Raw genomic sequence first — 18,722 nt, 5'->3', positions numbered from 1 at the left:
AATTAACATTATATAGAACGCTATACTGTATATCCTGTATAAAAAAGGAATCTAGATCTGACATCCAATATTTCATTAGATTTAATCTGTAGTGAAAGTATGGCAAGGTTATTTCTCATTGCTTATTCACAAACCCTGCATTTGTAAATGCAACTAAATGATAGATTGTAATGAAAATGGTGCTCTGGCCAGCATTTCTGCATTTATGCTCCTTTATGGATAACTCTGTCACTCGTGGCCCAACCATAACTTACAAGAAAAACACAAAAACCCGCTCACTCTCTAATAAATCTCCATGTGAGTAAGTATTATTTCCTGTTGTAGCTTTTGAAATAGGTGACATTAAATTCCACACGAGAGGGTGAAGTCCTTTAAGAGTCAAAGATGTCACCAAACTGTTCAAAGTGGCAGCTTCTGTAGACGCTGATTTAACCTGACAAGCTCTTTTAGAGCTTTTCTTAAACAGTGTTCCAAATACCAAATACGTTTGAGAGGTAAGACAAAAAAACAAAACAAAACGCGCATCTCTGTATCTACCGAAATCAACGGATGTGACATCTGTGTTTGTCTCAACCTGGTCTGGAGACGATTTGCCTGGCGTCTGGGAGCCACGTCTCATGAGTTAGTCTGAGCAGCCACTGTTCCGTGGTGAATTGTCACTCCAATTATGAACTGCTGAAGTATGGAGAATCCCAGTCTCAGTTAATCCTGCCCTGTCAATAATCATGATGTGTAAAAGGTGGTGACTTGACATATTTCTGGCATTGCCTGTTGCTTTTAGTTGGATGAGTGTCAATGTAGTGGAAATTTTCTGTAAGTGTGGAGTGTGGAGTTTAATGGCAGACAGAGAGGGGAAGGGGGTTTAGGCAGACCCTGAGACAGTGATGGCGAGCAACGTTGACTTGGATATCCCGAACCCCTACCTTGATACTAACCATGACCTTACCTTAACCTAAAGAAAGAGTCTTGATCCACAAATGTAACGCTTTACATCATGAGGACTTCCTACATTGATTACCAGTAAAGAACAGTATAGAATAAAGAGTGAAAGGGATGGTGAGCTATCACTTTCACCTTCCCCCATGTCAGTATTTTTGCCAAACTGGTAGAATAGTGGGCTTCTGTTAAATAATCCACTTTCTTAATACTTTTAAAAGCATTTTACAATTGCTTTTATTCTCCCAAACACACAGAAAAGGCACAAACTTTGTTGATACAGTGATGGCGAGCAAGAGCAGCCATATTTCCATAAAAGGATTTTGATGTTTTTATGGAAACAGCCCAACGCGTTAAAAACTACCTCCAATTCGCAGAGAGGTTTTTAGGCTAACTTGATGTAGTTTTTGCCTTTTTTTGAAAAAGACAATGCACAAAACGTTGCCTTCACATTCTAAACCTTCATCTCTGGAGAAGCAGCAACATATCTGAGACGGTCACCAAAGAACACTTGACCACTGAAGGTACTTCCTCAACCTCGCTCTCAATTTTTCATTGGGAGACTCTTGTAGACGGCCAAAACAATGAGTTGTGTTTCTCGGTCTTCTTCTCCTTTGCTGCCTGTTACTTTTTCCACCATATTCTGTCAGACACAAGCGCTACATTGCCTGGTTTATTCATTGAAACCACTTGATGGAAATGGCTGTAATTTGCATTTTCTCTTTTGGGGAGTTAATAAAATTCCTGAAAATTCATATGACATTTAATGGAAATGCAGCTAATGACTTAACATTTCCCAAACTGAATCCCTTGTGCTGATGGTAACTCATGACCTTACCTCAACCTTAAAATGAATCTTCGTCCTAAAATTGAATGATTTACTGTACATCATGAGGATTAGCTTTATGCCCCCAAAATGGAGGTTAGTCCCCGTTGTGGTACTGCCATGTATACAGGTTTCTGTCTTCACAACTTTAGAAATACATGGCACACACACACACACACACACACACACACAGATACACACACACTCACACTTCTACAAGAACCAATCTCAATCTCAGAGATATCCTCGAAAGGTCTTGGTAGTGATTGGGTGGACAGCAGAGCAGTGATAACCTACGAGAGTAACAGCTCTTAGATAAGGACTGCGTCTTGTCCCATGGCCTCTTTGCTTCCTTCACCATCATTGTGCCAATGTCAGTCAATGTCACAAATGCCCAAAAGTACAAGTTGTTCAAGTCAGCGATACTTAATTAAGGAAAGTACCAACTACATTGCCTTTCTTAGCGGCTGGTTCACTGGCGGCAGTCTTGGAGAGCAGACAATCGAAGGTAGTTTAATGGTATCAACAGTACAAACTATTTCCTGTGACTATGAAAGATATCTGTGTCAGTGTTCGAGCAAGAACTGAACTACCTCTATCAATTCATATTAAAGTGTCACAAAGATGATGTGATTTGGTCTGTTTTTCTCTGGAAAAGTACAAGAGGCTCCTCTATTGTTGTTGAAATCTTACATCTGAAATATTGTTTCATGAAAATGATCTTAAAAACAGTTTTAACTATTATGTATTTATAGAGGTCATTGAGAACGGTGCCTCCTGTGAGAAATGGCAGTCTCACGGTTCCACACTTCTACACTTAGAAGCTGCACAGCATAAACTAAAGTTGGCATCATTTGTGAGTTGGCGGGTGAATGGTGTCTCCCAGGGCAACCACTGGGTGTGAAATACGCGGCTGTTTGACTCCAGCGAAATTTATCCTAATGATTTTTGGGGTTACATTTGTGAATAACAATTTAGAGAAATAATACGCTCAGATATTAATTTAATTAAAGGCTTCAGGCTTACGTGGTTAATTAAGTCACACAGAACTGTTAATTCCTGTGAGGCTTTCCAAACCTCTGAGTGTGATTGATTGGTGAAAAGTTAGCAGAGGTTTGACTTCTTCACTCACCGCAGACAAAAGCGAGCGAGCACCGCAGATGGTGACAGCCCTGACATCTCTCAATCATGTCGATGGCAGGTCAGTCATAACTGTGGCAACTTCAGGTTGGCTATTGTGATTCCGTGTGTGTGTGTGTGTGTGTGTGTGTGTGTGTGTGTTTGTTTGTTTGTATTTGTATGTGTGTAACATGGGTTTCTGCATACAGCAATGATGAATAATAAGAAGGGGAAAATGCTGCAGTCTCAGTGATTACGATATGATATACTGTACATAGAAGTTCCACTTTTGCTGCTCTTACATTTTACCCATACCAACTGGCCATAAAGTATGCTCATTTATGTGCATTTAATTTCATATTCCACCCAGGCAGGCAACAAAGACTGCATTTGATGGATTGTGCAATTACACTTCTGTGAACTTCCAGTTGCTTCTCCAAACCCAGAGAGTGCCTTTCTTTTATCTGCCCTGTACCCATCAGCCATCACAGGCAGACAGAGTCCTTCTGGAAATCCTCTCATATAGAATGGCCTTAATGTCATTATATTCTCTAAGTTTAAATTGTCTGCTCTTAGTAATGATTCCCTTGGCTACTGCCCCTGCTTTTGTTTTTATCATGGTCCCCATTACCACGGCCAATGGCCTCAGTGTTTCCAGCTGCGAGAGAATTAAACAGGCAGGAAAAGGTAGCGCTGTGGGTTTTTCCTGATTGTTGATGGGCATAAATACACGTCTATTTTATTTGAAGTGATTTGGATGTATTGAAGCAGCTGCAATACTTTATATTGATTAGAAGTGTCAATACGAATTATTAGAAGAAACACGTTATGGGTAAGAGACATGTGTAGGCGGCTGTGCTGGAAACAGCCGTTGGACGGAGGTATCGGTTTTGTATATACTTAACACAATATCTCTTGATGATTTGTTTTCCCCCAAATTTGCCTCTCCTAATCCCCTAAGAGTCAGGGATAAACTGAAAAGTTTATTGTTCTACGTTCACTGTGACCTCGCATGAAGAGCGATGTGGTATTTCTTGTTTAAGTCCTCATGTTTGGCAGCATTTTGATATCATATATTCAGCATACACACTCCATGGCAAGCCTCCAAAACCTGGATGAGATTTGCCTTCATTGGATGAGTATTTGACATGGCAAAGAATTGAATTGCTTCTTCAGTATGAAGTACAGATGAATGAGATCACCGCCACTGCTGTGTCTGCCTTGACTTAAATTACTGTTAAACTGTCGCGCCCTTGTAAACGTGCTGCAGCCAGACAGATGACAATCAAAGTGAAATAAACGGTCCCCCCCCCCCCCAAAGAATCGAAAGTTTAAACACTCGAAAGCGTTTTATTGACAACCCAGCAGTCACTCTGCCGTGTCAGGTTAACGCGACATGTGTCTCACATGGCACCTGAAAAGCCCCACGGACAGCCTGTTAGTAGCGAAGCTTGTCACACTGCAGTAAAGTGTTAGAAAGCTTGAACCTCTGAAGTGCCTCCGCAGCAATGATATCATTTTCATGGGCTAATTCTGAGAACATCAGATGATTCATTTCTTTTCCTACATTGTCCTCTCACTGCTTTGACATGCACTCCAACAAAGTGACTTGTTGAACCAATTCATGTTTACAGTTGTTTGAAATTAAGTGCACTCCAGGTTTTACTGTGCGTGGGTGCAGTCATTCATGAAAATAGTTGTTTGAAGAGTGCACGCTCATTAAGAGCAACCAACTAAATCAAAGCAGAGAAGCTATTTAATTAAAAAAAAGAACACTGCAGATGTTTGGGTCTGTGTGTATGAAGAAACACCCTTATCCATCCATCCATTTCCTTAGCTGTTAATGGTGGTGGGGTTGCTGCAGCCTATCCCAGCTGACAATGGGTGAGAGGCGAGGTTCACCCTGGACGGGTCGCCAGTCCGTCGCAGGACCATCAGGGGCAATTCGGGGTTCAGTGTCTTGCTCAAGATATTTTGACATGGTCACCAGGGGAAGTGAGAATTGAACCACTGACCCTTCAGTCGCTAGACGGCCATGCCGCCCCCAAGCCATGGAGACACCCTTATTTTGCAGAGTAAAGCCACAAGTGAACACAAATAAAATGCAGCAGTAGAATATTTATTTATATACAAGTATAACAAGAGAACTCACTGGAGACTAAGAGTCAGTACTTGCGAGTCTGTTGTTATTTTCACTGGAGAAAACACATTGCATTTGCAGGTAATAACCTTTTTACACACACAAAATTCATATTAAACCATTAAGGCACTGTCAACATGCATGCTATTAAATGGAGCTAATTAAAATGACACAAAAAGAAAGTGTGAAAGAAACCAGACTTAATGTTTTAAATGACATGAATGTTTGCAAATATACCACATATACATAAAAAAACTAAATGGGTTTGTTTTCTCAAGGCCCTTTGTAGAAAATATAGATATTCTTTATATTCTGTGAATACAATTCAAAGTGTGTTCTGTCTGCGTGTAGCTGACCTGCATAATGATGAACATGGCTTTACCAAGCAGCAGTACTTGATGCTGAAGCGAATTTTCCAGGAAAACTCTCCCCACCAAACTATTCTTTGTACGATCCTAGTCCAGTCTCTTCAAGGTAGGATTTGGCTGGATCAATTTCATAATGCATTATTCATGTGAGAATTTAATCAAATATCTCCTCCACCAATCGGTCCAGCCCCTGCCTTCCCCAAGCCCTCCCTCACCTCTCTAGCCATCATATCATTGATTGTTAGTGTCACCAGCAATAGCAGATTATCAGACAAATGAATTACTGGGTCACAGGTGAATTAGACGCTTGGCTGACTGTAATCTTTTTTCTCTGGGAAAAGTAGCTTAGTGTAAAGTGTTTTTTTTCCCTCTTTTTAGAGAGGGGGGAGAGAGAACGATAGGAGGAAAGAGAAAAGTACTTGAGAAAATCCCCTTTCTGCCTGGCTTCCTGTGGGTTTCTGCAGTGTAATGGTTTCCTTTGAGAGAGACACTAGTGGAAAATGCTGATGCTTGTCGGCTCTGTGTGTGTGTGTATTTGTGTGTGTGTGTGAGTGTATGAGTGTGTGTTCGGATTGCTCTTTTCCATGGCTAACTGGGCCACTGATGAGCTCACCAGCCAGGTCATAATCTTGTATAGTGTGTGACTTTTTGTTTTGTTTTGTGTGTGTGTGTGTGTGTGTGTGTAATTCTGGCCCCACACAACACACAGGGCAATTTGAGGTCCAATTCCCTTACAGACATAATTGTAATGTCACAAGCTGGATTGCACTCTCCCCGGTTTTGACTCAAATCCTCTGGTGTGAAAGAAGCAATAATGAAAATTTGCACAGGAACCTACAGTGAGACTTTTGTTTATGTACATGAGCGTTTCGTTCCAGACAGGTTGAACAACCCAAAGCACCAACTCGTTCGCATAAAAACAATTACACAAGACAATTAAAACCCAGAGAGCCAATTTGATGATAATGCTATCGGGAACAGTAGGAAATCATAAAATAAAATATAATAAAATAAAAGCACGAGAAATTAACCCAAACTAATGTATTGCCGCTGATAAGTCTTAAAGAAGCACACCACCTTTTTTCAAAGCAAGCGTAGTGTCTCTCCTGTTGGTATGCATTACTGACAGCTGACTGCTAATTGGCTTAGCTACAGTGAACAGTGGGGCACACAGTGGGTCTCAAAAGTCATCGAATACACTCTAAAACAGCCTTTGCCTATTTTTCCAGAACCAGAGTTGTGCTCTCTGTGAAGAAAAATGTTGAAAATTACGAGACGTTATTTCATCAGATACGTCAGAACTCACCCTCAGTTCCAGCCGAAACAACTGGAATGTTGATTTTGTCCTCTCAACTGGGACCTCATTCACAGTTTTTGTTTGTTTTCGTTGCAAAACACACACAAGTACAATAGTTTCTGTGAGATTCTTGAAACACCACCCTGATTCAGCCACTTCCTGACCAAGGCTGCAATGGTTAAAAAAGAGGGTCAGTAAAACATTTTAAAGCATTCAAATGTTCATCACCCACTGAAATGTCATCACTACACGCAAGCGTACTTTCTCTTCCTGCTGTGAACCAGGTTTTTGGTTTGAGAAGGTATTAATTGGTGAGAATGTTTGGAAGGGTCCTTAAAGGTTCTCAAATGGGCACGGAATAGGTTCTGCAACAGTGGAACATGCAAATGAGAATGCAAAGTGTGTGGTCCTGCATCTAGACTGAATTGTCTGGTGTGTGTGTGTGTGTTCTAATGTGAGTGTCACAATGATCAAAGTTGGATAAAACTGCCTATATACTTAAGATTTAAAGGTCCTCTTGTGTGACGCAGGCGTGCACCTCTGGGTGAACTGATTGTGATGTTGACTGGAATGAAAACACTTCTGGTTAACTTTGATATATGTAATACTACATGTGTGTATCATTAATTTATTGTCTGTCTGCGCATGCTCTTCCAAGTGCAAACATTGTTATAGCCTGTCAACCTCAGTAGCTCCTTGTTGTCTGAAATAATGATACGTTACTTTTCTCTCCCACTCTACACTCTGGAAGATAGATAGACGAGTGTGAGGCAGATGGGTTCATGTCTCTTCTTTGTTGCTCTATTATCTTGTACAGTAATCAGAAATCAGCCAACACTGTTTCTGCTTTGTCAAGCAAATATGGGTGGGAAGCCTTTTAACAGCTCAAAGAGGCGCTTTCCCCTCCTAGGAAATACAAATATATTTGTTTTTGATCTTACCTTTTTTTTTTCCTTCTTATAAAAAAAGACCCATATTTGATATTCATTATTGTACAAAACAACAGTTTCAGGATCTATTCATTCATCAGCTGTCTCACAGCCACTGAGGACAAATTCAACTTCCACATAAGTTGTACATTCAGTTCCAAAGGCTCTTTTATTAGAGCTGTTTCACATCATCTAGCAAATATGTCATTTATTCAACTAATAGGGCTTTACTATGCTGTGGAGGAAAAACAGCTTCCGGGTGGTGCACTTCTTCCACTTTCTCATGCACCTTGTTCTTTACAAAGTTGAGGAGGTGTGAGCAGCTTCTATATGGACACGGCTTTGTTATCCCACGGGAAAACAAAGCGCAGGAGAGCTTGCTCCGGAGCTCCTACGTGATAAGAGCAAATTGTGCTGCCAGAACCTTTAAGCTACTGTTTGTGGTTCATCTCCTCTGCCAAAGTGGCACGTACGGAAAACACACATACACACACACACACACACATATACATTGACACACTCTCTGGACACAGAGGAGGGCAGTGTTTTCTGTTACTGCCAACTGTATCACAGTGACTGCAGTCATGTTAATGTTAGGTTATATCAAAAAAGCATTGCCGCAAGACGTAACACATTTAACTCAATCATGCAGAGATAACTCAGTCGTCTAGTCCTGGCTGTTCTCTTTCACTCTTCCTTCCTAGACCTGCTGAGTAATGCTCTAGAATTCATTTATAACTGACGTCATCGGGAGACAGGAGGGGGACGTCGGCACTGCTGCAGCCATTTATTCATCTATTTGTATTTCCCTAACCTTAACCAAATGGATTTTGTTTCTGAACCTAACCAGATCTCAACCACAGGAATTTAACAAATATGGGGAAATATTGCACTTTCCACTGAGAGTAAAAGGAATATTCAGAAATGTACTTCTACCCACAAGGGTTTGCGTAGGCACGTGTTGCTGTACATTCGTAGGATTATGCACTGAAATTATGCTTAACCTTTCATAAGATGGCATAAAAATGTTTTCATGAGACTTTGTTCCTCAGTCTGAAGTAAGTTCATGCTGTATAGTATCTATCCTTAGGACATGCGCGTGATCAGCCAACCTGCAGAAAGCTTTGACCCTCTCCAACTTGGAATACTTTACTCTCAAATCCTTTCCATTGTTTTTATTCTTTCGCCCTGAGAGGGAAGTGCCTCCAGGTACGGTGCGTCTATTAGAGCCTCGGGCAGAACTCATTGTAGGCCAACATGTATGTTCAACTCAGATGCAGCACACCTCAGATTTGACTGTACGGTGAAGTCAGAGAGGAGCAGAGTCTCGAGATCTTACGGGGCATCAATCCCTGTCTGTCTGCCTGTCTAGGCTGTTAACCAGCTCTGAGCTGCACCATTGATCTACGTAATTGTCTCCCACTCTTCAAAGGGAGCTGAGAGTTGGTTTGATCTGAGCTGTTTACTTTCACAGCCCCTATAGCCTGGCTTTCTGAAGAAGGGAGCTATCAACCACTTCAGGCATGAGCAAGCATATTATAGTACCATTACTGTATGTGTGTGTGTGTGTGTGTGTGTGTGCGCGCGCGCATGCGTGTGTGTGTGTGGCATAGCCTGTAGTCCCTACAGGCCTGGGGGTGAGCCAGAAGCTTCGTACTGTTACATAAGGTCAGGGAATTTCAACCTGCAATTCCCTGTAATCTTTGGGCACATTAGGAAATGACTACATGCATTATTCTATGCTGTAACTGGGTTCATTCAGCTGTTGCTTGAGATGTTTTACCTGCCATGACAAAGACAGCGGTGTTGAGTGTGATGTTTCAAATAAGCAGCATGTTCTGAGGGTGATAAATTGATAAAGTGCATCCTTCCTTCTGTCTGTGTGCAACATCTTTCCTCTGCTGAATTTGTGGACCTCAACCTGAACAACACAGTCATAAAACTGGGAAGATGCTCACCACAGCATCTCAACTGGTAGCAGCTCACAATAAATGGACAATAATGAACACCTGCACACCGTACCGAAGTGTGATGGCATGGATGTGCCGACAGAGACAAAACACTCCTATTATAATGCAACTCTATCAAAACAGTGCGCTGTGTTGTAATTTAAACACAGCATTCAAGTCAATAGAGGAGATTTGAGAAGGGTTGTATAGTCTTTGGACTTGCTGCCAAGTCATGTTTACAGACTGTGAGTGAAGCCTTGATTTTTATAACCTAGTCTGCAGTGGGGTTAGCCGTTAAACTTTATGGACCACAACAGAGAGTGTGAGGGAGGCATCGGTTGAGCGCTTCAAGTCAACTGAGGGCAGGCTGATTCTACCTTATTTTGTTTTTTTTCCTCCCCAACCTACAGGGATTCTGTGGAGATCACATTTTCTATACAGTGTTACCGAAGAACATCTTTGTCATTCCTGGAGCCTCTCGAAAAAAGGGGGGGAAAAAAATATCCGCATAGCCTGATAGTTGGCCAGACACCAAGTGGATGTAGCTTAAACCTGATTAAGTAGGCGAGAGCAGGGATGGAAGGGGGGAAATGTGTGGAACTAATAGAGTGGTAGGAAGGGCCTCTTGTTTGGGGGCAAGCGTAGACAAGCTAAAGAATGTGCCTGTAAGCGACAACATACAGTCGGTATCACTCCCTGCTCTCTCCTCCAGCCTTCTTGCTGTGACAGACAATCACAGGTCTGCAGGATCCTTAATCTATTTTGTGAGAAAGAGAGGGATATTAACTTGTCTGCCACTCTAGGTTCATTCTGTACTTAGAGTAAATGCAGGAGAAGGAAACCACCGTCGCTCTGAGGTCAGCTTTCAGTGAGTATTTACCTTTCAGGCTGAAATAAGTCCAGCCTCTTTGAAGTTTTCATACAGTCTCTGAGTCAAGTTCAAAAATCTCTACTGTTTTAAAGTGTGTCATTGAATATCTTTGAGAAGCAGAGGATATACTGAACAATATTTGTGTCTAATCTCTTGTAAAAAGAAAAAAACAATTTCTTACTATCAGACAGAATCGGTTCACAAGTAGCGTCTCTGTAGGATGAAACGAAATAATATATTATTTCAGCAAATCAAAAAAAAAAATGTTCTCAATGCATTGGCAGATTATTTTACTAACTCAATGTATAGCGTTCTTTCTCTTAATAAGAACAATAATCTGCCAAAGCAGTCAATAAAGATTTGTCTTAAGATTTCTTGAAAAAGATACAGTTTTATCAAAAACAAGCTGTTACATTTACTGAGATATTTCTTGCTACGTGCGTCTGTCTTATATAAGATGAGTTCTACTGGAAAATTAGGCAAATATATCTGTCAGCATTTTTGCACTGCATTGCATAGCAAAACATGTATTTCAATCTATAAACACCAGAGAGGATAATCTGGCCCTTTTTGTTCCTTCCGTGCACAGTATTTGGATGGTATGTAATTTTGTTGACTTAATGTGTAGAACACATTCATCTACCATTATCAGATTGAAAAGCAAATTTCACAGTTCCAGGAAATATCCTGCCCTGGCATGTTGAAGATGTGCAATGGTTAAAAATAGCACCCTGGAGAGACTGGTAAATTCATTTGGTGGAAAATCTCCATCTTCCAAACACTGAGACTTGATATTCTGTGCACAATCAAAGATGGCATAATAGGTCGGGATAATGATTCTGTTTTGTCATTGTTGCCCATATTCCAGCATGCTGAGCCGTATTCCTCTAATTGGCTAATTAAACGATCAAATGCATTTAGCATTGACATAATGGTGCTATTGTAGCTGCAGCTTAAATACAATTCTGATATAAAAATATTGACTCAATTCTAATCTTAGTTCTTAACAACAGAGCGCATTAATGAATCCCTTGTTGTTGTTCCTTGTAGTCCACTTTATAATTTAGCATAGACCCTTCACGTATTCTCATGGTAATTTACCCTCCAAAGCGAGATAAGGATTATCACAGAATTACGTGAGAACAGAAGCTAAGTCATGGAAAGCTATGCCAATTAAGAGCCCACTTACATGATTTTACACTCAATGATCTTACTAAAGTTGAAAAAAGATTAAAGTTTTGCTTTGCTTTCATCAAAACCAGACCCAGAAGGCATTCAGCCCTCCTGTTTCAACAAAGAACCACGCTTTTTGTTTTTCAGTCGCTGCGTTTGGTGCCTTTGATACGTTTTAAAAGAAACACAAAAATAGTACAAACAATTGATAAGGCATGTTATGTCAAAAACAACAGAAAAGCACATCAAAATAGTTGATATCGAATTACAAATCAGTATTACTACATAAGATAAGTGTGCCTCACATCACTTGGATTGCACACATTAATGCCCCAGGACCTGCACGAATAGCAGAAAAAGAAGTACAAAGCATCTGCAACCAACCGTATGGTTTCTCTAACACAGGCCAGACTGGAACAATTACAAATCCCCTAAACAATTATATGCAAGGATAGCTTAATATTTTTTGCCTTTACCCAAGATATGGAAAGTACAAATCCTGTTCGGGGTAATAGGCTGCTGGTAATTCAATAAATACACAGAGAAGGGTAAAATATGGTGATCTCAGGTCTGACTGCACCTCTGTCTGTCTGCAGACATTCCTCCTTTTTCCCCTGTAGATCAAAAGCAAGGGAATGAGGTCAAGGTAGAGAACCATGAAAAGAATAAGTCAGGGATGAATGTGAGGACAATGTCGAGGGTAGACAGCTAAGAATGAGAACATCAGCTCACCCAGAGAAAACGCAGCTTTTGTCTGTGCTTGTCTGGGTTTTAAGGGGTTGACTAGTTGTCTGAGATCCCCATGCACAGAAAGACTTTCATGGTCTGTACATGCAGTACTCAACACATGCAGTGTCAACGTACAGATTCATGTTGCTGAATAACGTGTGGACTGATGATCATCTTCGACTAGCTGTGAGTTTTGGTTAAAAAAAAAAAAAAAAGGGTGGATTTGGGAGTGCTAAGGCTTTACCGCTTGGATAGCTTGGGCTCCTCATGCAGGATGTGATATCAATCCCTCCCAGTGTCAGTGTGCTTTTCAGCAGCTCACTGCTTGAAAAAAAAAAGTGTCAAGCATTCTCAACTTCAAAGTGGCATTAAAAACTACCAGTTTTCAGGGTGATATATTCATATTTTGGGAAGCTTTGATGTAGGATTTTCTATCCATGTTGTTATTCAACATGCATTGTTGTTCCTGTAAGGTTCAAACAAACTCCAATTGTACATAGAATATTAGAAGAAGGGGAGTGCACGGAAAAAGGGCAGGAAACACATCAGTAGTCTCAGCTAGAATTGTAAAAATTGATTTATCAACAGCAGAGCTGCACAATCATTCTGTTGCATTGTTAGAGTCAGCAGCAGGGACTTGGCTAGGTTTGAGAGACAAGGGTGGGCTTCACCCAAAGTGGATTCTTATTAGTTTTTGTGGATTTTGTGTCAACACCCCATGAAAAATCAAGATGTAGCAAATAAAAAGCAAAAGATGGATTCTCTTCTTCTATTTCTTATCTGCGGAACAAGACTGCTCACTCCCCCACCATATCAAACGACAGGAACAATCAAAAGATCTTCATGGAGTTTGGGCACTTATTTTGGGATCACCACCCATTGTTCCATAAATTGATATATAAGAGTATGCTTTCATAAAGAGTAACCAAGCCAACCAACTGTCCAGATGAATCTTGACCATGAAAACACTGATTCACCAAAAGAAAGAAAGGAAAATAGGCAAAGATAAAAGACTGTAGTTTTCTCCAAAGTTAAGCAAGAACTCATAAGCCTTTGTAAGTGACCTTTTTTGTTGTTGTTGCTAGCTAGCTAAATCCTCACTTATGTCAACAAACAATTAATGTGGTAAATCATTGTGCGTCTCTTGTCTAGAATCAGATACATGGTAACTTTCAATGATTATTTTACCTAAAAAGTGGCCTAACAGTGTCTTTGGTAAATAGTTGGTTTGCATAGTGAGATGCCCTCCTTTAAAAGGGTTTTGCTCCTCTACAGTCACTTGGCACCAAAGCCATCAATCCTCATGGTGATGAAGGCAACAAGAACAGTTAAATCCAGTGTTTCCACCTACAGACTCTAATTCCACACCCCCAGCTCCCATATTAAGAGAGGTTGTCTCCTCATCGCGACGACCTCCAGAGCTCTGTGTACTTTGTGTGTATGTTACGTTAGTGTCTTTCCTAGGTGGGTGTTTAAATGCATGTGCGCATGTCTCATTGTGTTCGCTTGTGTACCTGTTAGGAGTGATAAGGGCCAGTATAGAGCGCGTCCTTTGTTCTGCCAGAATTACTCATTCTCCTGTGTCAGCCTGGGTAAATTAAACCCTGTTTAATCCAAGATCTGAGCCCAGGTAGTTAAAACCTAAGCTCGGTGTCACCGCTGGTGCTGTGTGGGTTTGCTCTTCATTATCTGTGTCTCAAAATGGATTGATGTTGTGTTGTTTTTTTTGTGGGGGGTTTTTTTCTCTCAAGAGGCAGCTGCATGTGTTCACAAAAACATCTTAGCTGGTTCAAACGTATAGTGAGTGTTTCAACAATCCTCTTGTGTGGTACTCACTGTGTTTTTGAGTGTTTATCAATGGTGTACGGACACACTCGCCCTCACCCAAACACCTTGTGGAATTTGTGTTAATTCAAGTGGCCATAACAAGAGATTTCCTGTCGGCCATCTGAGTCACAAGCTGCAGCTGAGGGTTGACACACCGCTCCGTCACTCCTGCTTCCTCTATATTCTTCTGTATGTCTCTCTCCTTCTTTGTGTTGCTGTCTTAGGTTTCTTAGGTCTTCCGTCTTTTCTGTCTCTTCTTCTTCTATGTTGTCCTTCCCTCCACCTCCTCTTTCCCCTAACTCCACCTCGACTGCTCGTATATGACGACTCCCTCCCTGCTTGTGGCTCCCTCCTCCTTCCTCTCTCTCTCACTGGTCTCTCGTGCTGTCAAGCCAGCCACAGCAGCAACAGCAGCAGTAGCGCCAGGATAGCTCACTCCAGCCAGCTCTCAGTCACAGACGAGACTGCGGTGTGTGTCTGTGTGTGTGTGTGTTTCATGTGTTGGCATGTTTTCATTTAATGTATATACCAGTGTGCCTGCTGCTTTTCAAAAAGGGCGAACACAACATACGTGGAGTTACTTTGACTGAGGACTGGAAGACGATATGTGAGGAAGACATCCTGAATCTTATTAAGAGGAAGAAGGAAGACATTACATCTCCTTCCTTACTCTGTGTCGATCTCCTCATATCTTCTCTCTCTGACTTACTGGCTTACTTGCTAGGATTGTGTGCACCATAACTGTAAGTGAACTTCCTTCTGTTTGTGTGGGGTTGTTGAATTAGATCTACATGTATCTTATTCGATGTGTAACCAGTGTATTAATAGTGTAATTTGTCTGTCTCAGCCCTCCTTCACTCATGGGCATGATAGAATAAGTGGCCTTTAATTACCTTTCTAATGATTTAATCAGGACAATTTGTAAAGTTCTTTTTGTATTGGAGCACGACTCATGTAGACACTGCTGACCTCCCTAATATCAATCTGCTCATCTTCACACTCTTTTGAGCTGTGTATTATTCAGCCAACACCAAACTGTCACTGCTGTCATTTATGTAAAATGTCATTTGTTGGCATTGCATGTGAATAAATGTCCTCCCCTGCAGGTATTCTCTGCAGTCTGTGTGAGTGAGAGACAGACAGGGTGAGAAGGGATAATAAAGGGAGAATGATTGTGTGTGTGTGTGTGTGTGTGTGTGTGTGTGTGTCTGTCACCCAGGGCCTGGAGAAAATCAATACGTCAACGGCTTAAGTTGGAACGTTTACGTCTGCCAACTGATGGGCAGTGGCCTTCAAAGTTCCACAGGCGATTCATTGAGAATGCCTGCAGGTGAACACTACAGTATGTCATCTTATCGTGCATCGATAAAAACGTCTTTTAAATTTCATTTATGATTGATCCTTTGTGCGTGTGTAGGAATTTTAGAACTTGTCTTGTGTGGTGTCAGAGCCTCTAAGCTGGGGGGGGGGGGGGGGGCTGTTAAGCTTCAGATTTACTTTTCTTGTTCCTCTCTAAAACTGTCTCAGAAAACATAACTGCCACAATTCCTAATTTTTGGCTGGAAATGTCACCAAGAAGTGAGACAAAAACATATTGATTTGTCGATAGATTTAGAAGTGCAAATTGCAGGAAAGAGGATGTTGTGGATCAGACGAATCAATTCATATTAGCCACAGTTTTGATTTTGGTCAAAGTCTGTTTTTTGTTTGTTTCCTATTTGTTTTTTTCACTCATCCCAGAAATTGTAAAATGTCATCACCAAATCTGGCACAAAGTAAGTTTGCTTTACCGCAACCTTTGTCCAATACTGAAGTTGTTGATTCTGTATTTTAAAATCACACGGATTTAATTAACGTCTACATCTCAGAAGTTCTTCAGGCAAATGTAACCAGAATTGTCAGACATTCATTAGATGGTAGACGTGTTTCCAGCAGGGATATTACGCAAGGCAGGTTGACCATCTTGAATCAAGTTACAAGCAGAATTCCACTGGAATCAATGCAGCAAGTGAGACCGACTTAATGTGTGTACTATTGCTGTCAAAATGTGACCAAAGACATTTTTTTTAAAGTGAGGAACAACACAAATTCACACAAAAACGTTCTCTTAATTTACCACATTAAAACACTGAGTTTTGAGAAGTGAGAGATTGATTTGTGATACTGACAATGCAAAAGTTTTGTTGTTGTTGAAGCCGTGCTGGCATGACAAGTTCCTGCCCCATCCCTACCTGACGTGTTTAATGCCTCAATTGTCTTCTCTCTCACTTCAGCAGGTTTTGTGGGGCTTGCATTCTAAAATCTTGGTAATTGCACATCAGAAACTGAGGCAGTCACATTCCTTCCCTCCAGTCGCTGGATGGAGTTTTTTCAAATCTCGAGAAAGTTTTTGTTGTTGTTGTTGTTGATTTTTTTTTTACCCACTGCTGCATGCTGGTTTGCTAACTTTGGTTGATTCTCAACGGTACTGTAAGTTTTTAGAGTGCATCACTCAAACATTGCTTCAGCCTAATGCCCCCACCGCCGCCACAATTCAAAATGGCTTCCCTGTGCCTCAGTAGAGTGAATGCATTTATAATATGCAGATTAACAGACAGACATACAGACGTTCATAATCAGAGTTTTTCCTGTCCCTAACTCTCTAACTGGAAAGTGTTCCACTCAGGTGCGATGCTGCTCCCAGGTAGCAAGAAGCAGGATAACCACTGGGAGTCTGACTTAGACTGGTAACTGTTTGATCCCTACACCCAACTGTCACCATTTTGAAAACTAGTGAAGGGGATCATTAGGAGTTTGTGTTGTAGTGCTCAACCAGCATGACCAACGGAAACAAGCAAGAGAATGTTAAGGTGAAGAGATTGAGAAGAAAAAACAAAAAAGTGCAAGAGCCAGAGCATGTGAGAGGGAACAGAGCATGACCATCATAATCAATCCTCCTTGATCCTGGCAGGGTATCATTTGTCTTCTCCTCTCACTGCGCTCCTCCTCTTGCACCCGTCTTTCTCTCATTTTCTGAGGTACAGCCACTTTGATCTTGCGTATGAAGACGGTCTCCAGAGCTTCATTACTTTTAAAGCATTCATCGTGAGGAGCCATAAAAAGATGCTAAGGAATGGATTTCCAAGACCATTTACCCAACGTTCAGTTTGCAAGTAATGGCTACATGGGGATATAACACTCCGCCACAGTGTGTAATGGCCTTCTGTGCCTCGTGCTCTGGGTTATGAGGTCAAACTAGGATTGGCAGAATGACATCAGTGTTTAAGAATATGGTGTGAGGTTCATCATGTGGTAACCACCAGATATTCTTGCACTTCGTTTAATTAAACACATGACACATTGCTGCAGCTTGTATGACATTTAGGGTTGTGACCAAGTTGACTTTATATGTTGCATTTTCCCTCTGCAAAGGAGGTTATGTTTTTAGCCTCTTAGTCCAGAACAAAGGCTTGTGTAGGCCACTGAACACACAATGACAAGCAAAATTAGTCATCCTTTAATCCAAACAACATTTTTGGCTTGAAAATAACAGTTTTCTTTTCATTTATTGAGGACAAAGTAAAATAGGGAGCTTTCTGTCATTGCTTTTTTCAGTATGCTGAGTGACCACAGTCCATGCAATGCATGATTATCTTGTTAGTTATCTTGCTAATGCTAGCAAACTAAGAATACAATCAAATCTACTTCAAATAAGTATTTTCAGTCTGTAATATCAGCACTTTGGACTGATCTCTGCCATCTAGCTCTCACAGGCACTATCACACACATGCAGTTTGACCAGCATTGACATTTGTTACAATAGTAATGTTATAAATCTTCTAAATATAGAAGCAAATACCCAATTCTCCCATCAGAAACTCAGTGAATTTGGGATGTCCACAATTTAGCAAGGTTGGCAAGGTGGTCTAACCTTATAGAAGTGATATCTGTGAATTGGTTACTGATGTCAGACTGGCTGGTTTTAATGACTGCTGCTGACCTACTGGGATTTTACCTCACAACCATCGTTTGGAATATCTGGAGTACAAACCATCCAGTGATTGGTATTTTTGGTATTTTTTTTTGGGGGGGGGGGGGGGTGCCTTGTGGATGGCAGAGGTTAGAGATGAATGGCCAGAGTGGTTCAAGCTGACAGAAAGGCAGCAGAATAAAAGAAACACTTGTTTCAACTGTTGAATGCAGAAGAGCATCTCTGAATGAAGAACACAATGAACTTTGAAGCAGGTGAACCACAGCAGGAGAAGATTCACTCCTGTCATCGAAGAGGAAGCTGAGGCTGTTATGGGTGCAGGCTGTTAATCATTGGCTGATTGGAAAAATGTTGCTTGCCCTGATAAGACTTGATCTGTGCTGTGGCACGGTAAGGTCAGAAAGCATGGTGTAATGCTTTTGGGTGTGTGTGTGTGTGTGTGTGTGTGTGTGTGTGTGTGTTGGGGGGTGCGGTGTTGGCATACTTTAGTCACCAGAATACAAACTGAGCATTGCCACAGCCTTGCAATCGTTGATGCTCAGTGAAACCTTCTTCTCATGGCTACTTTCAGCGAGTAATGCAACGTAT

General features: G+C 41.2%; 1 protein-coding gene across 12 annotated transcripts in view; it reads left to right on the top strand.

The window, feature by feature from the left end:
* Positions 1-18,722, top strand: part of inpp4b (inositol polyphosphate-4-phosphatase type II B) — a 232,724-nt gene that overhangs the window by 116,917 nt on the left and 97,085 nt on the right. Inside the window, exons 1-2 of one of the 12 annotated variants that reach the window (XM_086211746.1) lie at positions 14,575-14,907; positions 15,384-15,494. The exons of 7 other annotated variants lie outside the window; for them this stretch is intronic. The gene's annotated coding sequence lies outside the window, so the exon portion shown is untranslated. Of the gene's footprint in view, positions 1-10,263; positions 10,433-14,574; positions 14,908-15,383; positions 15,507-18,722 lie in introns of those variants that run through there. 4 more of the 12 variants (XM_086211747.1, XM_086211744.1, XM_086211745.1 and 1 more) reach the window with 4 other exon arrangements.

Source organism: Aulostomus chinensis, chromosome 8, assembly GCF_037954235.1.
Source record: "Aulostomus chinensis isolate RoL2024-O1b breed Wild chromosome 8, RoL_Achi_v1.0, whole genome shotgun sequence".
NCBI classification, from domain to species: Eukaryota; Metazoa; Chordata; class Actinopteri; order Syngnathiformes; family Aulostomidae; genus Aulostomus; species Aulostomus chinensis.
Note: the sequence above shows the minus strand (reverse complement) of the source record. Positions and strands in the feature narration are given on the sequence as shown.